The sequence below is a fragment of the Oncorhynchus mykiss genome, chromosome 29 (genome assembly GCF_057628025.1).
Source record: "Oncorhynchus mykiss isolate SJ-2025 chromosome 29, ASM5762802v1, whole genome shotgun sequence".
Taxonomy (NCBI): domain Eukaryota; kingdom Metazoa; phylum Chordata; class Actinopteri; order Salmoniformes; family Salmonidae; genus Oncorhynchus; species Oncorhynchus mykiss.
In genome coordinates this window covers 15,433,367-15,450,902 of record NC_143050.1, presented here as the reverse complement: position 1 = coordinate 15,450,902, position 17,536 = coordinate 15,433,367, and the positions used below count along the sequence as shown (strand labels likewise).

At 43.1% G+C, this 17,536-nt stretch overlaps 1 protein-coding gene across 2 annotated transcripts in view; it reads left to right on the top strand.

Annotated features, from left to right (window-relative positions):
* The window catches only part of zbtb20 (zinc finger and BTB domain containing 20), a 53,600-nt gene that overhangs the window by 11,573 nt on the left and 24,491 nt on the right, over positions 1 to 17,536 (top strand). The gene's annotated exons all lie outside the window — the stretch shown is intronic.

Here is a 17,536-nt window from a genome sequence, read left to right as displayed (position 1 = left end):
ATAAAGCCAGAGTTGACCCACAAAAGTCAAGGCTATTAGGACTTTCCACACCTCATTGTTACTTTATTATTAATAGGGTAGCAATTCGTTTTTTGGGAAATAGCCGACAGTCATATCTTTAGATGTTTTGTTTTACCCATGAAAACAGTTAAACCTGCTATTATTAGGAAATCCTTTTTGTTTATGCACAAACAAATCTCTCTTTTCCTAATGAGTATCCACTGAAGAAACAGACGGTCTCTGATTTTTCCATTATTGTTCTTTACGAACACTTCCTGCATGAAATGGATCACGATTATCAAATTATACGGATCATAGACACTTTATAGAAGCTTGCTTCCCGGTATTATTTTCAGGAAGGTGTGCTGACTGATTCAGACAATTTAACATCTAGGTAGCTAACATTTTAGGGAGCTTTTGACAAGTGTGCTTTCTTGTAAGGGTAAGGGAGAACAGGTAACAATGGGGATATGACCTAACGATCCAGACACACTGTTATTTTTCTTTCAATTGAAACATGTTTGTTTCTAATAATTTCAGGTCTCTACTTGCCTTTACATGTTGTATCAACTTGCATGTCAAGCACAGTAAAAATAGCTTGTCTTACGTGTTTAATCTCTTATCGATTGTTATGCTGTGTGGGATAATACATGGCAGTATGTTCATGCAAGCTATGGTGGCCTGCAGTAGGACATTTTACACTGAAAGGGACAATTACATTTAGCCCAAGGAAATATTTGGCATAATGACATATACAGTTCCTTCAGAGAGTACTCACACCACTTGACTTTTTCCACATCTTGTTGTGTTACAGCCTGAATTTAAAATGTACTACATTTAGATGTTTTGTCTCTAGTCTACACACAATAGTACATCATGTCAAAGTGGAATTATGTTTTTTGATTATTTTATTTATTTTTTACAAATTAATAACAAATGAAAAGCTGAAATGCATTGAGTCATTAAGTATTCAACCCCTTTGTTATGGCAAGCCTTAATAAGTTCAGGAGTAAACATTTTGATTATTGTGATTTTGCTATCCATTGTAAATGTTTGTGGTCTTATGTAGCCAAATTGTATCTATGATCATATGTTATCCATTCATGCTTTTTACATGTTCTATTTATATCTGTAAATTAACCAATGAAATCAAGCCACACCCAGCCATGATTAAAGACATCTGTGTGTCCTTTGAAACGATATAAACTAGTGACCCACAGTGTTTGTCATTATACCCTGATGAAAACAGCTCGTCTGTTGAAACATTAGTTATTAGGTTATTACATTTTTTAATCTGAGCTCCTAGAATGTGAGGCTCTCCTTTTCTTTTTCAAGTGTTCTACTCCGCTACCCAGCACCTCTCCTAAACAGGTGTTCTACTCCGCTAGCCAGCACCTCTCCTAAACAGGTGTTCTACTCCGCTAGCCAGCACCTCGCCTAAACAGGTGTTCTACTCCACTAGCCAGCACCTCTCCTAAACAGGTGTTCTACTCCGCTAGCCAGCACCTCTCCTAAACAGGTGTTCTACTCCACTAGCCAGCACCTCTCCTAAACAGGTGTTCTACTCCACTAGCCAGCACCTCTCCTAAACAGGTGTTCTACTCCGCTAGCCAGCACCTCTCCTAAACAGGTGTTCTACTCCGCTAGCCAGCACCTCTCCTAAACAGGTGTTCTACTCCACTAGCCAGCACCTCTCCTAAACAGGTGTTCTACTCCGCTAGCCAGCAGCTCTCCTAAACAGGTGTTCTACTCCGCTAGCCAGCACCTCTCCTAAACAGGTGTTCTACTCCACTAGCCAGCAGCTCTCCTAAACAGGTGTTCTACTCCACTAGCCAGCACCTCTCCTAAACAGGTGTTCTACTCCGCTAGCCAGCACCTCTCCTAAACAGGTGTTCTACTCCGCTAGCCAGCACCTCTCCTAAACAGGTGTTCTACTCCACTAGCCAGCACCTCTCCTAAACAGGTGTTCTACTCCACTAGCCAGCACCTCTCCTAAACAGGTGTTCTACTCCACTAGCCAGCACCTCTCCTAAACAGGTGTTCTACTCCGCTAGCCAGCACCTCTCCTAAACAGGTGTTCTACTCCGCTAGCCAGCACCTCTCCTAAACAGGTGTTCTACTCCACTAGCCAGCACCTCTCCTAAACAGGTGTTCTACTCCACTAGCCAGCACCTCTCCTAAACAGGTGTTCTACTCCACTAGCCAGCACCTCTCCTAAACAGGTGTTCTACTCCGCCAGCCAGCACCTCGCCTAAACAGGTGTTCTACTCCGCTAGCCAGCACCTCACCTAAACAGGTGTTCTACTCCACTAGCCAGCACCTCACCTAAACAGGTGTTCTACTCCACTAGCCAGCACCTCTCCTAAACAGGTGTTCTACTCCTCTAGCCAGCACCTCTCCTAAACAGGTGTTCTACTCCGCTAGCCAGCACCTCTCCTAAACAGGTGTTCTACTCCACTAGCCAGCACCTCTCCTAAACAGGTGTTCTACTCCACTAGCCAGCACCTCTCCTAAACAGGTGTTCTACTCCACTAGCCAGCACCTCTCCTAAACAGGTGTTCTACTCCGCCAGCCAGCACCTCGCCTAAACAGGTGTTCTACTCCGCTAGCCAGCACCTCTCCTAAACAGGTGTTCTACTCCGCTAGCCAGCACCTCTCCTAAACAGGTGTTCTACTCCGCTAGCCAGCACCTCACCTAAACAGGTGTTCTACTCCGCTAGCCAGCACCTCTCCTAAACAGGTGTTCTACTCCACTAGCCAGCACCTCTCCTAAACAGGTGTTCTACTCCGCTAGCCAGCAGCTCTCCTAAACAGGTGTTCTACTCCGCTAGCCAGCAGCTCGCCTAAACAGGTGTTCTACTCCGCTAGCCAGCAGCACGCCTAAACAGGTGTTCTACTCCGCTAGCCAGCACCTCTCCTAAACAGGTGTTCTACTCCGCTAGCCAGCACCTCTCCTAAACAGGTGTTCTACTCCGCTAGCCAGCACCTCTCCTAAACAGGTGTTCTACTCCACTAGCCAGCACCTCTCCTAAACAGGTGTTCTACTCCACTAGCCAGCACCTCTCCTAAACAGGTGTTCTACTCCACTAGCCAGCACCTCTCCTAAACAGGTGTTCTACTCCGCCAGCCAGCACCTCGCCTAAACAGGTGTTCTACTCCGCTAGCCAGCAGCTCGCCTAAACAGGTGTTCTACTCCGCTAGCCAGCACCTCTCCTAAACAGGTGTTCTACTCCGCTAGCCAGCACCTCACCTAAACAGGTGTTCTACTCCGCTAGCCAGCACCTCTCCTAAACAGGTGTTCTACTCCACTAGCCAGCACCTCTCCTAAACAGGTGTTCTACTCCGCTAGCCAGCACCTCTCCTAAACAGGTGTTCTACTCCACTAGCCAGCAGCTCTCCTAAACAGGTGTTCTACTCCGCTAGCCAGCACCTCGCCTAAACAGGTGTTCTACTCCACTAGCCAGCAGCTCTCCTAAACAGGTGTTCTACTCCACTAGCCAGCACCTCGCCTAAACAGGTGTTCTACTCCACTAGCCAGCACCTCTCCTAAACAGGTGTTCTACTCCACTAGCCAGCACCTCGCCTAAACAGGTGTTCTACTCCACTAGCCAGCACCTCTCCTAAACAGGTGTTCTACTCCACTAGCCAGCACCTCTCCTAAACAGGTGTTCTACTCCACTAGCCAGCACCTCCCCTAAACAGGTGTTCTACTCCGCTAGCCAGCACCTCGCCTAAACAGGTGTTCTACTCCACTAGCCAGCACCTCCCCTAAACAGGTGTTCTACTCCGCTAGCCAGCAGCTCGCCTAAACAGGTGTTCTACTCCGCTAGCCAGCACCTCGCCTAAACAGGTGTTCTACTCCGCTAGCCAGCACCTCCCCTAAACAGGTGTTCTACTCCGCTAGCCAGCACCTCGCCTAAACAGGTGTTCTACTCCGCTAGCCAGCAGCTCGCCTAAACAGGTGTTCTACTCCGCTAGCCAGCACCTCGCCTAAACAGGTGTTCTACTCCGCTAGCCAGCACCTCGCCTAAACAGGTGTTCTACTCCGCTAGCCAGCAGCTCGCCTAAACAGGTGTTCTACTCCGCTAGCCAGCACCTCTCCTAAACAGGTGTTCTACTCCGCTAGCCAGCACCTCACCTAAACAGGTGTTCTACTCCGCTAGCCAGCACCTCTCCTAAACAGGTGTTCTACTCCACTAGCCAGCACCTCTCCTAAACAGGTGTTCTACTCCGCTAGCCAGCACCTCTCCTAAACAGGTGTTCTACTCCACTAGCCAGCAGCTCTCCTAAACAGGTGTTCTACTCCACTAGCCAGCACCTCCCCTAAACAGGTGTTCTACTCCGCTAGCCAGCACCTCGCCTAAACAGGTGTTCTACTCCACTAGCCAGCAGCTCTCCTAAACAGGTGTTCTACTCCACTAGCCAGCACCTCGCCTAAACAGGTGTTCTACTCCACTAGCCAGCACCTCTCCTAAACAGGTGTTCTACTCCACTAGCTAGCACCTCGCCTAAACAGGTGTTCTACTCCACTAGCCAGCACCTCTCCTAAACAGGTGTTCTACTCCACTAGCCAGCACCTCTCCTAAACAGGTGTTCTACTCCACTAGCCAGCACCTCTCCTAAACAGGTGTTCTACTCCGCTAGCCAGCACCTCTCCTAAACAGGTGTTCTACTCCACTAGCCAGCACCTCCCCTAAACAGGTGTTCTACTCCGCTAGCCAGCACCTCGCCTAAACAGGTGTTCTACTCCACTAGCCAGCAGCTCTCCTAAACAGGTGTTCTACTCCACTAGCCAGCACCTCCCCTAAACAGGTGTTCTACTCCGCTAGCCAGCAGCTCGCCTAAACAGGTGTTCTACTCCGCTAGCCAGCACCTCGCCTAAACAGGTGTTCTACTCCGCTAGCCAGCAGCTCGCCTAAACAGGTGTTCTACTCCGCTAGCCAGCAGCTCGCCTAAACAGGTGTTCTACTCCGCTAGCCAGCAGCTCGCCTAAACAGGTGTTCTACTCCGCTAGCCAGCAGCTCGCCTAAACAGGTGTTCTACTCCGCTAGCCAGCACCTCGCCTAAACAGGTGTTCTACTCCGCTAGCCAGCACCTCACCTAAACAGGTGTTCTACTCCGCTAGCCAGCACCTCGCCTAAACAGGTGTTCTACTCCGCTAGCCAGCAGCTCTCCTAAACAGGTGTTCTACTCCGCTAGCCAGCACCTCGCCTAAACAGGTGTTCTACTCCACTAGCCAGCACCTCGCCTAAACAGGTGTTCTATTCCGCTAGCCAGCACCTCGCCTAAACAGGTGTTCTACTCCGCTAGCCAGCAGCACGCCTAAACAGGTGTTCTACTCCGCTAGCCAGCAGCACGCCTAAACAGGTGTTCTACTCCGCTAGCCAGCAGCACACCTAAACAGGTGTTCTACTCCGCTTGCCAGCAGCACGCCTAAACAGGTGTTCTACTCCGCTAGCCAGCAGCTCGCCTAAACAGGTGTTCTACTCCGCTAGCCAGCAGCTCGCCTAAACAGGTGTTCTACTCCGCTAGCCAGCACCTCGCCTAAACAGGTGTTCTACTCCGCTAGCCAGCAGCACGCCTAAACAGGTGTTCTACTCCGCTAGCCAGCAGCTCGCCTAAACAGGTGTTCTACTCCGCTAGCCAGCACCTCGCCTAAACAGGTGTTCTACTCCGCTAGCCAGCACCTCGCCTAAACAGGTGTTCTACTCCGCTAGCCAGCACCTCTCCTAAACAGGTGTTCTACTCCACTAGCCAGCACCTCGCCTAAACAGGTGTTCTACTCCACTAGCCAGCACCTCGCCTAAACAGGTGTTCTACTCCGCCAGCCAGCACCTCGCCTAAACAGGTGTTCTACTCCACTAGCCAGCACCTCACCTAAACAGGTGTTCTACTCCGCTAGCCAGCACCTCGCCTAAACAGGTGTTCTACTCCGCTAGCCAGCAGCTCTCCTAAACAGGTGTTCTACTCCGCTAGCCAGCACCTCTCCTAAACAGGTGTTCTACTCCGCTAGCCAGCAGCTCTCCTAAACAGGTGTTCTACTCCTCTAGCCAGCACCTCACCTAAACAGGTGTTCTACTCCGCTAGCCAGCACCTCGCCTAAACAGGTGTTCTACTCCGCTAGCCTGCAGCTCTCCTAAACAGGTGTTCTACTCCGCTAGCCAGCACCTCGCCTAAACAGGTGTTCTACTCCACTAGCCAGCACCTCGCCTAAACAGGTGTTCTACTCCGCTAGCCAGCACCTCGCCTAAACAGGTGTTCTACTCCGCTAGCCAGCAGCACGCCTAAACAGGTGTTCTACTCCGCTAGCCAGCAGCACGCCTAAACAGGTGTTCTACTCCGCTAGCCAGCAGCACGCCTAAACAGGTGTTCTACTCCGCTAGCCAGCAGCACGCCTAAACAGGTGTTCTACTCCGCTAGCCAGCCGCTCGCCTAAACAGGTGTTCTACTCCGCTAGCCAGCACCTCACCTAAACAGGTGTTCTACTCCGCTAGCCAGCAGCTCGCCTAAACAGGTGATCTACTCCGCTAGCCAGCAGCACGCCTAAACAGGTGTTCTACTCCGCTAGCCAGCAGCTCGCCTAAACAGGTGTTCTACTCCGCTAGCCAGCACCTCACCAAAACAGGTGTTCTACTCCGCTAGCCAGCACCTCTCCTAAACAGGTGTTCTACTCCACTAGCCAGCACCTCACCTAAACAGGTGTTTTACTCCACTAGCCAGCACCTCGCCTAAACAGGTGTTCTACTCCACTAGCCAGCACCTCACCTAAACAGGTGTTCTACTCCGCTAGCCAGCACCTCTCCTAAACAGGTGTTCTACTCCACTAGCCAGCACCTCGCCTAAACAGGTGTTTTACTCCACTAGCCATTACCTCGCCTAAACAGGTGTTCTACTCCACTAGCCAGCACCTCTCCTAAACAGGTGTTCTACTCCGCTAGCCAGCACCTCGCCTAAACAGGTGTTCTACTCCACTAGCCAGCACCTCACCTAAACAGGTGTTCTACTCCGCTAGCCAGCACCTCGCCTAAACAGGTGTTCTACTCCGCTAGCCAGCACCTCGCCTAAACAGGTGTGCGTTTCTTTTGCCTCCATTAAAAATGTGCTTAACATGTCATGTAATAAGTTCGATGGACTCACTCTGTGTGCAATAATAGTTTTGAACATGATTTTTGAATGACTACCTCATCTCTGTATCCCACACATACAATTGTCTGTAAGGTCCCTCAGTCAAGCAGTGAGGCATTTTCCAATGCCTCACAAAGAAGGGGGCCTATTGGTAGATGGGTAAAAATAAACAAAAGCTGACATTGAATATCACTTTGAGTATGGTGCTTTTTTTTTTATTATACTTTGGATGGTGTATCAATACACCCAGTCACTACAAAGATACAGGCGTCCTTCCTAACTCATTTGCCGGTGAGGAAGGAAACCGCTCAGGGATTTCACTATGAGGCCCATGGTGACTTTAAAACGGTTACATAGTTTTAATGGCTGTGATAGGAGAACTGGGGATGGATCAACAACATTGTACTTACTCCACAATACTAACCTAAATGACAGAGTGAATAGATGTAAGGCTGTAACACAACAAAATGTGGAATAAGGTGAGGGGTATGAATACTTTCTGAAGGTGCAGGACATGTGGCTGGTCAAGGTTTTATTTGTTCACTGACTATTTGTGTCTGCAACAGCCTTACACATTATCCAGTGGTTGTGCAAATGATAGTTTTTTGCTACCTAGCCTAAATCACACTCAAATGTATTGTCATTAAATGTATTGATTTAAGAAATACAGTACATTTTACATGTCGTCTTGTGAAGATGATAGCAGCTAGGCTTGAACTATTTTAGAATTTGGTAGTTTTCTTGACAGTTTCTGTTGATCAACGACAAAATATTTGTGTTCACAATTAGCCTATATAATATAATTTCAACTTTATTTTACCAGGTTTGTCAAATTTGTCTTATTTAGGGACCTTTTAAGAGTCCCTCTGTCATTATAAATTGGTTTATGGTTAAATGGATTAGTAAACTTTTAGTACAACACTGTAGTCATCACAGATTATACAGTATGTTTGTCTCTTGATAGTTCACCCTCGCTATTAGCCTAAATCACGTTGCTATTTTCTGAAACAAGCAATGAGCTTCTGGCTCGTGGCTTCATTGTTGTGAAATAGCTGGCTTTCTTAACAAGTTACCCTTACAACACAGTTATTAATCTATGGGTCAAGTTTATAAAGACCGTATATTTTCAGATTGTCCGTATGCATCTACCCATTCTGGACTAACAGAATACCTTTGTTTCCTGAATGACACATACTTTATAAGTGTATGTTTGTGTATGTGTGTGTTTTTACATTTTCTCTATCTCTGATGCAATGTGTAATTGGGACTAAACTTTTGTAGATCGTTACAGAAGCTGCATGAGAAACTGGCCAGCAGGCCATTGGCACCAAAGTAAGGCGAGATTTCATCTGCAAGCATAACAATTATAGAGAGGTCAAAGGTTATGAGAGCTAACAAGATACAGTGACACTGTAGGGTAGATACAACATACCCGTCTTCAGAAGTCTATGTTGTGTATGGCTTTGGAGTGTGGTATGGTGTAAAGCAATGACATCGCACTTTGAATGTAAAATCTATGATTGTTTTTTCAGATTCCTCATTACATCCTATAGTACAAGTGATTACTGTTTCTCTTGAATGTATATTTTCCTTTTTTCCCCCTCCAAATGTAGCAGTTGCTATGGACACCTGCCATGCCTAAATAATAAGACTCTATTTGTGCAACTATCTGCTTCTGACTTAAAGTATTTTAAAGACTGTCCATGAATGGCCAAATGCTTCCTCTTCTGAATGACTTTGTGAAACACCAAACCCAATAAAGTTAGCATATTGAAAGGCAACCAATCATGGGATTCAAACAACATCCTGATATTGATTGTTTTTTTACTAGTACTGTATGTAGTAAGCCTACTGCAAGATTAACTTGGTCAATGGTTTGAGAATAATTCATGGTTGAGCCTCAACTTTGTTTTGAGTTCCGATCTTAATTATTGTTAAGAACATGTGAGTATCATGTAGTAGCCTAACCCTATCGGTGTTACATTGAACAGGGGGAATGGGATAATAGAAATATGCTGTAATAGAAATAAGGCCAATCTCATGAACAAAAGAAATTGTCCTTCCTTATTTTGAAAGGCACCGACTGCCACTGAGCTACCTCTAAATAGCCAAAATGGTTTTCAAATACTTATTTCCAAATACTTATTTCAAATACCCCTAGGAGCAAACCGACCAGGGTTCAAATGCATGTAGTATTTAAATATTTATATTTGAAAATACACTTGTCTGTGTATTTGAGTATTTTCAAATATGCCAATACTTTCCAAGTGTATCTACAAATACAATCCAATATTCAACTACTTGTTTTTTCAAAGAAGAAACAACAAAATACTTATACCAAAATGTCTATGAAATACCCTAAATAGTATTTGAACCCAGATCTGAATGTGCTTACTAAAATCCGATTTGGATATATTTTTCTGTTTTTGCAGCATGAAATTTAGATGTTGTCCATTTTGGGTGGTGTTTTTTGTTGTTGTTGCTAAATGCTAACTACTGTTTGGATAAGCTTGAAATCGATTGGTGGAATTTGCACCCTTATTTACGTATAATGCGGGTATTGGGGACGACATCCATACAAGCATTATTATCAGATTTTTACCCCAACATAGTGTGAAATACACAAATAAACAGTAGCCTTAATTAATGTAGGTACATTTTGATAGGTGGCAATGAGGAGATTCTGGGGAAGCCAGAGAAGAGAGGAAGAGGCGAAGCAAGAGGGCTGACTTCACCCCCAAAATTTTCCTCCATGAAAATAAACCGTTATCAAGTAGAAGTGGGGATTTTTTGGTATGCAGGTCAATGGGAGAGTGTCGAATTTTGTCATCAAAAAATGTAATTGCTAATTTGATACATGAAGCTTATTTGATCAAATAGAAGTTTTGTCATTTTTAGGTTGCAACTTTGTGCCTGTTGTTCACATGCGAATCTGCCCTCTCATTGGCTAAAATATTCTGCTTTCTGCCTTTGCGGAAATTTATTCCAGTCACTTGTCAGTATATAGATGCTCATTTTGGTCGAACTCCAATCTAATCTATGTGCTTTTAAAGTAATAGTTGACTACAATAGCCTATATGTGTCACGTAATCATTTGAGTATTTTCAATATTTTCGATGAGTTCTGTACCTTTATCTTGTTTTTCTTGCAAACAGCCAACATTTGCATTGGTCATTGTTGGAAAAAAACAACTATGTACCAAATTTTAGCAAATTAACCATACAGTAATGGTGGATTGGAGACTGTAATTACGGAAAATAATTCAGCAATACAGACTTATCCGCTTCAGGGTGTAATTTAAAGTTATTAAATTATTCTTAAGACTTCATTGTGTTGAAGTACTTTGGAAGTCTGAATGATTTTGGATCAATGTGATTGACAATAACAGTGAGTTAGCCAGCTAGCTGAGTTTGGTTAATGAATTAGCTATCTTATCATGAAACGTCACGACTTGTAAACTAGGGGCACAAAGATGATACCAGATTCTTCCACTTGTATTTCCGACTTGGAAGCTCACGTGAACAGTTTTTCAACGTCAGACTGGTAATCCGATAATTCCGATAGCACATGAATGCAGCAATATATCCATTGCAAGTAAGAGCATTCAAATGAAATGTACAGCAGGCCTGTTCACATACCTCATGTAGCAGCTTGGTCTCGTAATCTTTGTGCTGGGAATTAGTCCAGAGGTGGAAAAAGTAACCAATTGTCATACTTGAGTAAAAGTAAATCTACCTTAATAGAAAATGACTCAAGTAAAAGTGAAAGTCACCCAGTAAAATAGTACTTGAGTAAAACTATGAACGTATTTGGTTTTAAATATACTTAAGTATCAAAAGTAAATGTAATTGCCAAAATATACTTATGGGTCAAAAGTAAAAGTATAAATAATTTCAAATTCCTTGTATTAAGCAAACCAGGCGGCATCCTTTTATTTTTAATTGACAGATAGCCAGGGGCGCGCTCCAACAATCAGACATAATTTACAAACAAAGCTTGTGTTTAGTGAGTTCCACCAGATCAGAGGCAGTAGGGATGACCAGGGATGTTCTCTTGATACGTGTGTGAATTAGACAATTTTCTTGTCCTTCTAACTACTCAAAATGTAACGAATTCTTGTGAGTGTCCGGTTAAAATGACATAATAGAGTAAAAAGTACATCATTTTCTTTAGGAATGTGGTGAAGTAAAAGTTGTCAAAAATAGAAATAGTAAAGTACAGATACCCCCAAAAACTACTTAAGTATAACTTTCAAGTATTTTTACTGAAGTACTTTACACCACTGAATTAGTCCTATTCAATAGTGGGGTTGGCATGTGAAGGAACAAGTTGATCAAGAAGAACACTTACGTCCACTTTGTGCTTGAGTAGAAAGTCAAGGCACTGCATCTCAGTGCTAGAGGCGTCACTACAGACCCTGGTTCAGTTCCAGGCTGTATCACAATTGGCCCAGCATCGTCCGGGTTAGGATTTGGCGGGGGAGGCTATCATTGTAAATTAGGATTTGTTCTTAACTGACTTGCCTAGTTAAATAAAAAACGTTGGCTACACTGCCCCCTGGTGGAACATTAAGTGTTGACATCACTACTGAAGTCTTTTAATATGGCCATTCAAATAAACTACTCTTTACCTTTGTTATCTCATGTGTTATCTCACTGTGTCCATGTGGTGATCAGGAGATAAGTTTCTCATTATCTCAAAAATATATTTTGTTTCAACGGCCTTTAAAGACTTACGTACGTTAACATTTTGGGATGCACATTTATTAACACAAACATGCAACCAAGTGGGGTGGGCTCTTGTGTGGCTATGTCGAAGACACTCATTACTAAGACGCTGGATTGTTAGCATTTCCCATAGGAAAACATGTCACACTTAGCCGCTATGCTAATACTAGCTGGGCATGTACAATTGTACCGGATAGCTACGAAAGTGCCATAGACAAAGAAGAACAGCCTTAGCTAAGATCTGCATTATATGCATGGGGGTTTTCCCCACTCTGAACATTGGTATCCATGCACCTGTCAGTATCTCGGTTGAATACTTATTCAATACTTATTGACTCACGACTTTTCAGCTTTTAATTTGTAATTAATTTGTAGAAATTTCGAGGAACATAATTCCACTTTGACATTATGGGGGTTTGTGTGTAGGCCAGTGACAACAAACACATCTAAACGTAATCCATTCTAAATTCAGGCTGTAACACAATAAAATGTGGAAAAGAACAAGGGTTGTGAATACTTTCAGAAAGTACTGTATGTCACAACCAAATGGGACCTTTAATTTAAGGCAACATCTCTTCTAATGTATGTTATAGATTGGTGTATAATGTAACTTCTCAGTAGTGCTTTTATTTCTGATATTTCTACAATGTTTGGTGAGTTCCTAATCAAACATCTTGTTGTAATTTTAGTCAGTTATATCAACAGCCCCACCCTGCCTTCATTTGGTAATCTGAGGGATGGACCAGGGACATGTAACCGCTGTGACATTCATAGATATGGATGCATGGATTGACAGTGCTAATGATGATTTTTAAACAATCTTTGAAGCTATACATTGTTTTCAAAGACTCAAATGACCAAAGAACATTAACAATTGAGTAAGATGACCTTAGATTAGAACATTACCTAACCCTCAGGGGTCGTGCGGGGGCAATCATTACCTAACCCTCTTTTTGTTGGGGGCGGGGGCGGCAATCATCTCATTTATCATTTATGAAATCATCCTCATGTTTTGAGTGGTGGTATTGCTTTGACTTAAATGGCCTGTAGTATTGGCACGTACTGTACCAATCACTATACCTTTATAAACATGCCAATTGTGTATGTTTCAACTTCGTTTTGGCCAACACATTATTAAAATTAGAAACATTTGTAAGGAATGTTAGGCTACACAGCACATCACGACAATGTGGCCTCATGGTATTTTTATATATTTGAAGCTGTGTGTAGGTGTTTTGTTAATGTTGTTTGATGGATTTTCTGACATCAGAGTTCATATGCAGACCAAAGGTTAATCAATTAAAACCTGAGACTGAGTTGTTGTTTTCCAGTATGGGTGCATTGAGTGTATTATCAGGTCATTTTCATGTTTATAGTTAATAACACAAGGGCTTGATTTTAAACCACTCAACTGTAATAAGAGATGTAGTACTGTATATTGCTCATTAATTTAATTACCCAACAGAATGTTGTTGGGAGAGAACTGAACATTCAATTGCCAATAATTTATTCAGATCAGAGTGGCATTTGCAGTATTGTTCAGATGTGGTATACAAATTGGTGCAATGATGTGCAATGTAGCTCCCTGCGGTGAATTAATAGATGTAGACCTATGTGTATTTTGTTATTCAAGTTATTCAAATCATTTTGGAATGTATGTGAAATTATAGAAAGCCTGTGATGAAACAGTGAGCCTGCTGCTACTGGGTTTGACCTCTGTCAAACTGTACCTCAGCAACAATACTGTAACAGAAGAAAAATAATAAGTCTAAGTCACATTTGCTACTCTTACGATATTTGTGACTATAATTGTTTCATCTGGTGTGAAAAAGTTTTTGGGGCAATTTCGTCAGTGTTCAAATACTTACCCTACTATTCATAAGTGTTGAAAGCTGACCCATTTTTTTATGCTTAATTTTTGGCAGTAGAAATAACAATCGTGACGAAATGATGGTTGAGGCAGATTGTTTTGACAGATTTGATAGATTTCCTTTTACTTTACAGTTATTGATAGTATTCATGTGCCACAACAAAAAGTAGCAAAACACTGCATGCTGCGCTAATATCTGTTTGCTGTTAACACTAAATAGAATCGGAATAGGCCAGAATATCCTTCTGAATGGTACAGTATGCACAAAACAATACACATCACAGATTATTCATCGCCCAAGGAAACAAATGGGTTGGTTCATTTCCATTAAAATCCCTCTGTAGGCTCACGTGTATCAAGGAGAAAATATATGCTTGTGGTGTGTATTGTAAGTCACATTTGCATATTCAAGATGTATATTATTCACATGGCTAACATCGTCTCCTTTCACAAACCCGCCTCTCATCTCTGTCCTCAACCCCATCCCGCACCCCCACCTTCTTTTCATTTTCCCCCTAGATTAAACTGATTTCCAAATTTGGCGCAGTATTCTTCATGAGGTTGCCAACTAATTAAGGCAGGCTAGGCAGCTCTGATTAACCTGAAGTCAGACTGGTGATGCTGCTCTCTTCCCTTCTCTCCTCCTTTTTTTTCTCCTGTGGTCTTTGTTGTGGCAGCAGGGCATGGCACTGGCAGTCTGGAGCATTGTGTCTGATTTCTAGCAGACGAACTGACCTCTGGGGACTTATTGACAGCTAACTCTACAGAGAGGGACACAGTGCAGTGCAGGGAGAGAGAGCGAGAGAAAGAGAAAGGGAGAGCTGTGGAAAGGCTTGGGGAAGATCAATATCAGACACATAAATGCATTATAATAGTATAGTTTGATTCCCTCTGAACAGGGATGAAAATACAAAATTATACAGATTTGGCAGAGGCATAAGTAGTGGAAGAAAATGGCTGCCTCCAAAAAGGATCTAATTAATTTTGAAGGATCATCATCAGCCCCTTTCGTCCAAGGCAGGGGAGGGAGGAGGGAGACCCCTGGACTGATTAGCATTCACTGCAGGTAGGAGCTGGCTGCTGCTCACCCACTGTGTCACAGCTAAAATGGAATCACTGTTGTGAGTGGCAGTCTGGGCAGCAGAAGTCTGCTTCCCTTAGTCTGCTCCTTTGTGCCCCTATTCACCTCACTTCAACGCTCAGGCAGGTGGATTTACATGTCTAGATTGCAGCTGAGACCAGGGAGGAAGTAAATATGCTTGTGTTGTCTAAAACTGGCCCTGTAGAGGCCTTTGTCATCAGGTCACCATAGAATGACACTAACCTGACGTTAACACACTATTAAACCTGCATTCACTGGCTTTTGTGAACTAGTGAAATTTCCCTCTTCATTTCAGCACTTTGTGACATTTTAAAAAAAAAAGAACTAGAAAAAGGCCCCTTAATGTTCTTTCTATTATTTTCCTCAAGTTAAAAGTGAGTGAGGGAGTGCATACTGTGTGTGTGTATGTGTGTGTGTGTGATGAATGGTACATCTCTATGATGTTCTTTATTATAGAATGTACAATTGTACTTGAATTCAAATTCTATAGGAATAGGTCTGACATTTAGTTGCTCAGTGTTGGGCAATGGGCATACTGTGTAGGCAGTGTACGCACATAGAGGTTAACCAGTGACTACGGTCCTGGCAAGTGTGCTTACACATTCAACTTTATCAGGGGTCCGCAAGGGTAGCTGCTGGGATCTTATTGTGATTGTATGGATTATTAGGGGTCAGAAGACAATTTAGGGTGTTGCGTTGGTTTGTTCCAGCTGTTGCCACGCAACACTCAAAATCTTTTCAGTTGCATAGCAATTAGGGGTGTGAACGTTTAAACGTTTAAATGGAGTTGGGATCCTTAACGTTAAAAAAAATCCCTAACCGAAAAACTATTTTTTTCGCCCATAATTCAAATCCCAGTGCAGTTATCACAAAACATGATTTTCCGTGCTATAGCCTAACTAGACTATATGGCTGTAAAGGCCTGGGGAAAGTTGTGTCATTTAAATTAAACCAGAGAGGAAAAGGCTAACTTTAAGCTACTTTGGTGAATTTGCCAGGCATGCAATACAATTAAGATATTGCGAGATGCAGATTACCAAGACATATGCACACGGTTCTGTCTGCCCCTCCTCTCTCTCCCTCATGCTGGCCAGCCTGCTCTTTCTTTTCGTGAATGACACTAGTGTGTGTTCAGTCTTCGGTCTGTTGCGTGTAGAAAATCCTAGCTTAGGCTATTCATGAACTGATACAGTATATTCGGACCAGTCTAGCGAGCACTGTGTAGGCTACTCTTCGTTGCAGAGTGGGTGGGGGTGTTTTTGTCTCATAATATGAAATTACAGTAGGCTACCGGTATACTGTAGCCTGTATCAATTACCCTTTTCAGATATAATGGTATGTGGCCCCTTGAAAGCGCTCCGGCTACAGCATGTTTGCTTGCCTGTTAGGGCAGGAAATACTACGGCTTCATAAACGCCGACACAAAACCTTCTCTGGAGACATGAACAGCCTTTTACTTGTCTGTAAAGTAACGCCGCTTCTGAAGCGGGACTAACTTTCATCACTAAGCAACCAGACCTGTCAATCCTAGCCTGCCTGCTGCCTGAGCACAGACCACTCTTTCCTAAGAAAGTATTTTAAAGTTAACATAATTTACCATTAAAAAAAAACATAAACAACACAGCTGAACATCAATCAGCAACGTGTATTGTTGTCAGGGAAACAATAGAACATTATATGCCAGGGCAGAATTCTACTGTCTGAAAAGATACAGATGCTTCTGATGCTGCATTTTTTGAAATTGTCTTAAAAGTGATCAATTATTGACATGCTACTGTAGCAGTGTTCTATGTCTGTAAAGGGTTGTGGTAGATATAACTTCATTGCCCGGCCCTAGTGGTCTTACATACGTAATAGGACCATTATTCTGCATTGTGAATTGACCTGGAATTGTATGTTTTTTTCTTCTGGTTTAAAAAAAAAAAAACAATGCAAAAATTTGAGTTTAAACGTTAAGAAAAATGGTCCACTTGTCACACCCCTAATAGCAATGGCTTCAGACTTATTTCTTAGCATCATTGGAAGGTGTTTTGCAAAGTCCCTATATATTCAAATAATATGGTTGGTGGTGTAGTTGGTGAGGCTAACCAAGGCTTGTTTCTGTTGAGCTGTTTGACCTAAAACCACAGCAGTGGCTCGTTATGGAAACATGGTGCCATTTTGTCCAATATGGAAAACAAACAGCAACACATGCTTATAGCTATATTTACTGTGCCTCAAACTATAATTTGATAAAACAATAGAGAAACAAACATTATTCATGGCAGGGAGCACAACTATTGGCATAGAGGGGACGCTGTATGTCAATCTTCTGTGGTGTAACCACAGGCATTTGGTTGTTAGGAAACAGGTTGAAGAGGTCCACATTTCTTTATTTTACCTTTATTTTAACAGGGAGTCCCATTGAAACTAAGAATCTCTTTCGCAATGGAGCACTGCATATATCCAGGTAGAACCCTTTTGGTTGCAGGTAGAACCCACATGGGTTCCATGTACTGTATAATCCTTTCCACAGAGGGTTCTACGTGGAGCCTAAAATGTTTATCATATGTGGACAGCAGAAGAAACGTTTTGGAACCCTGGTTGTACGTTACATTGTGTTTTCTTACTTTATGATATTTAGTTTTTCCAAAGGTTGTATCTGACTGCCTCTGTGCATCTACAGATGTAGGATCTTCATTTGATCACCCTGTTGCAGGATAACTTTCCTAT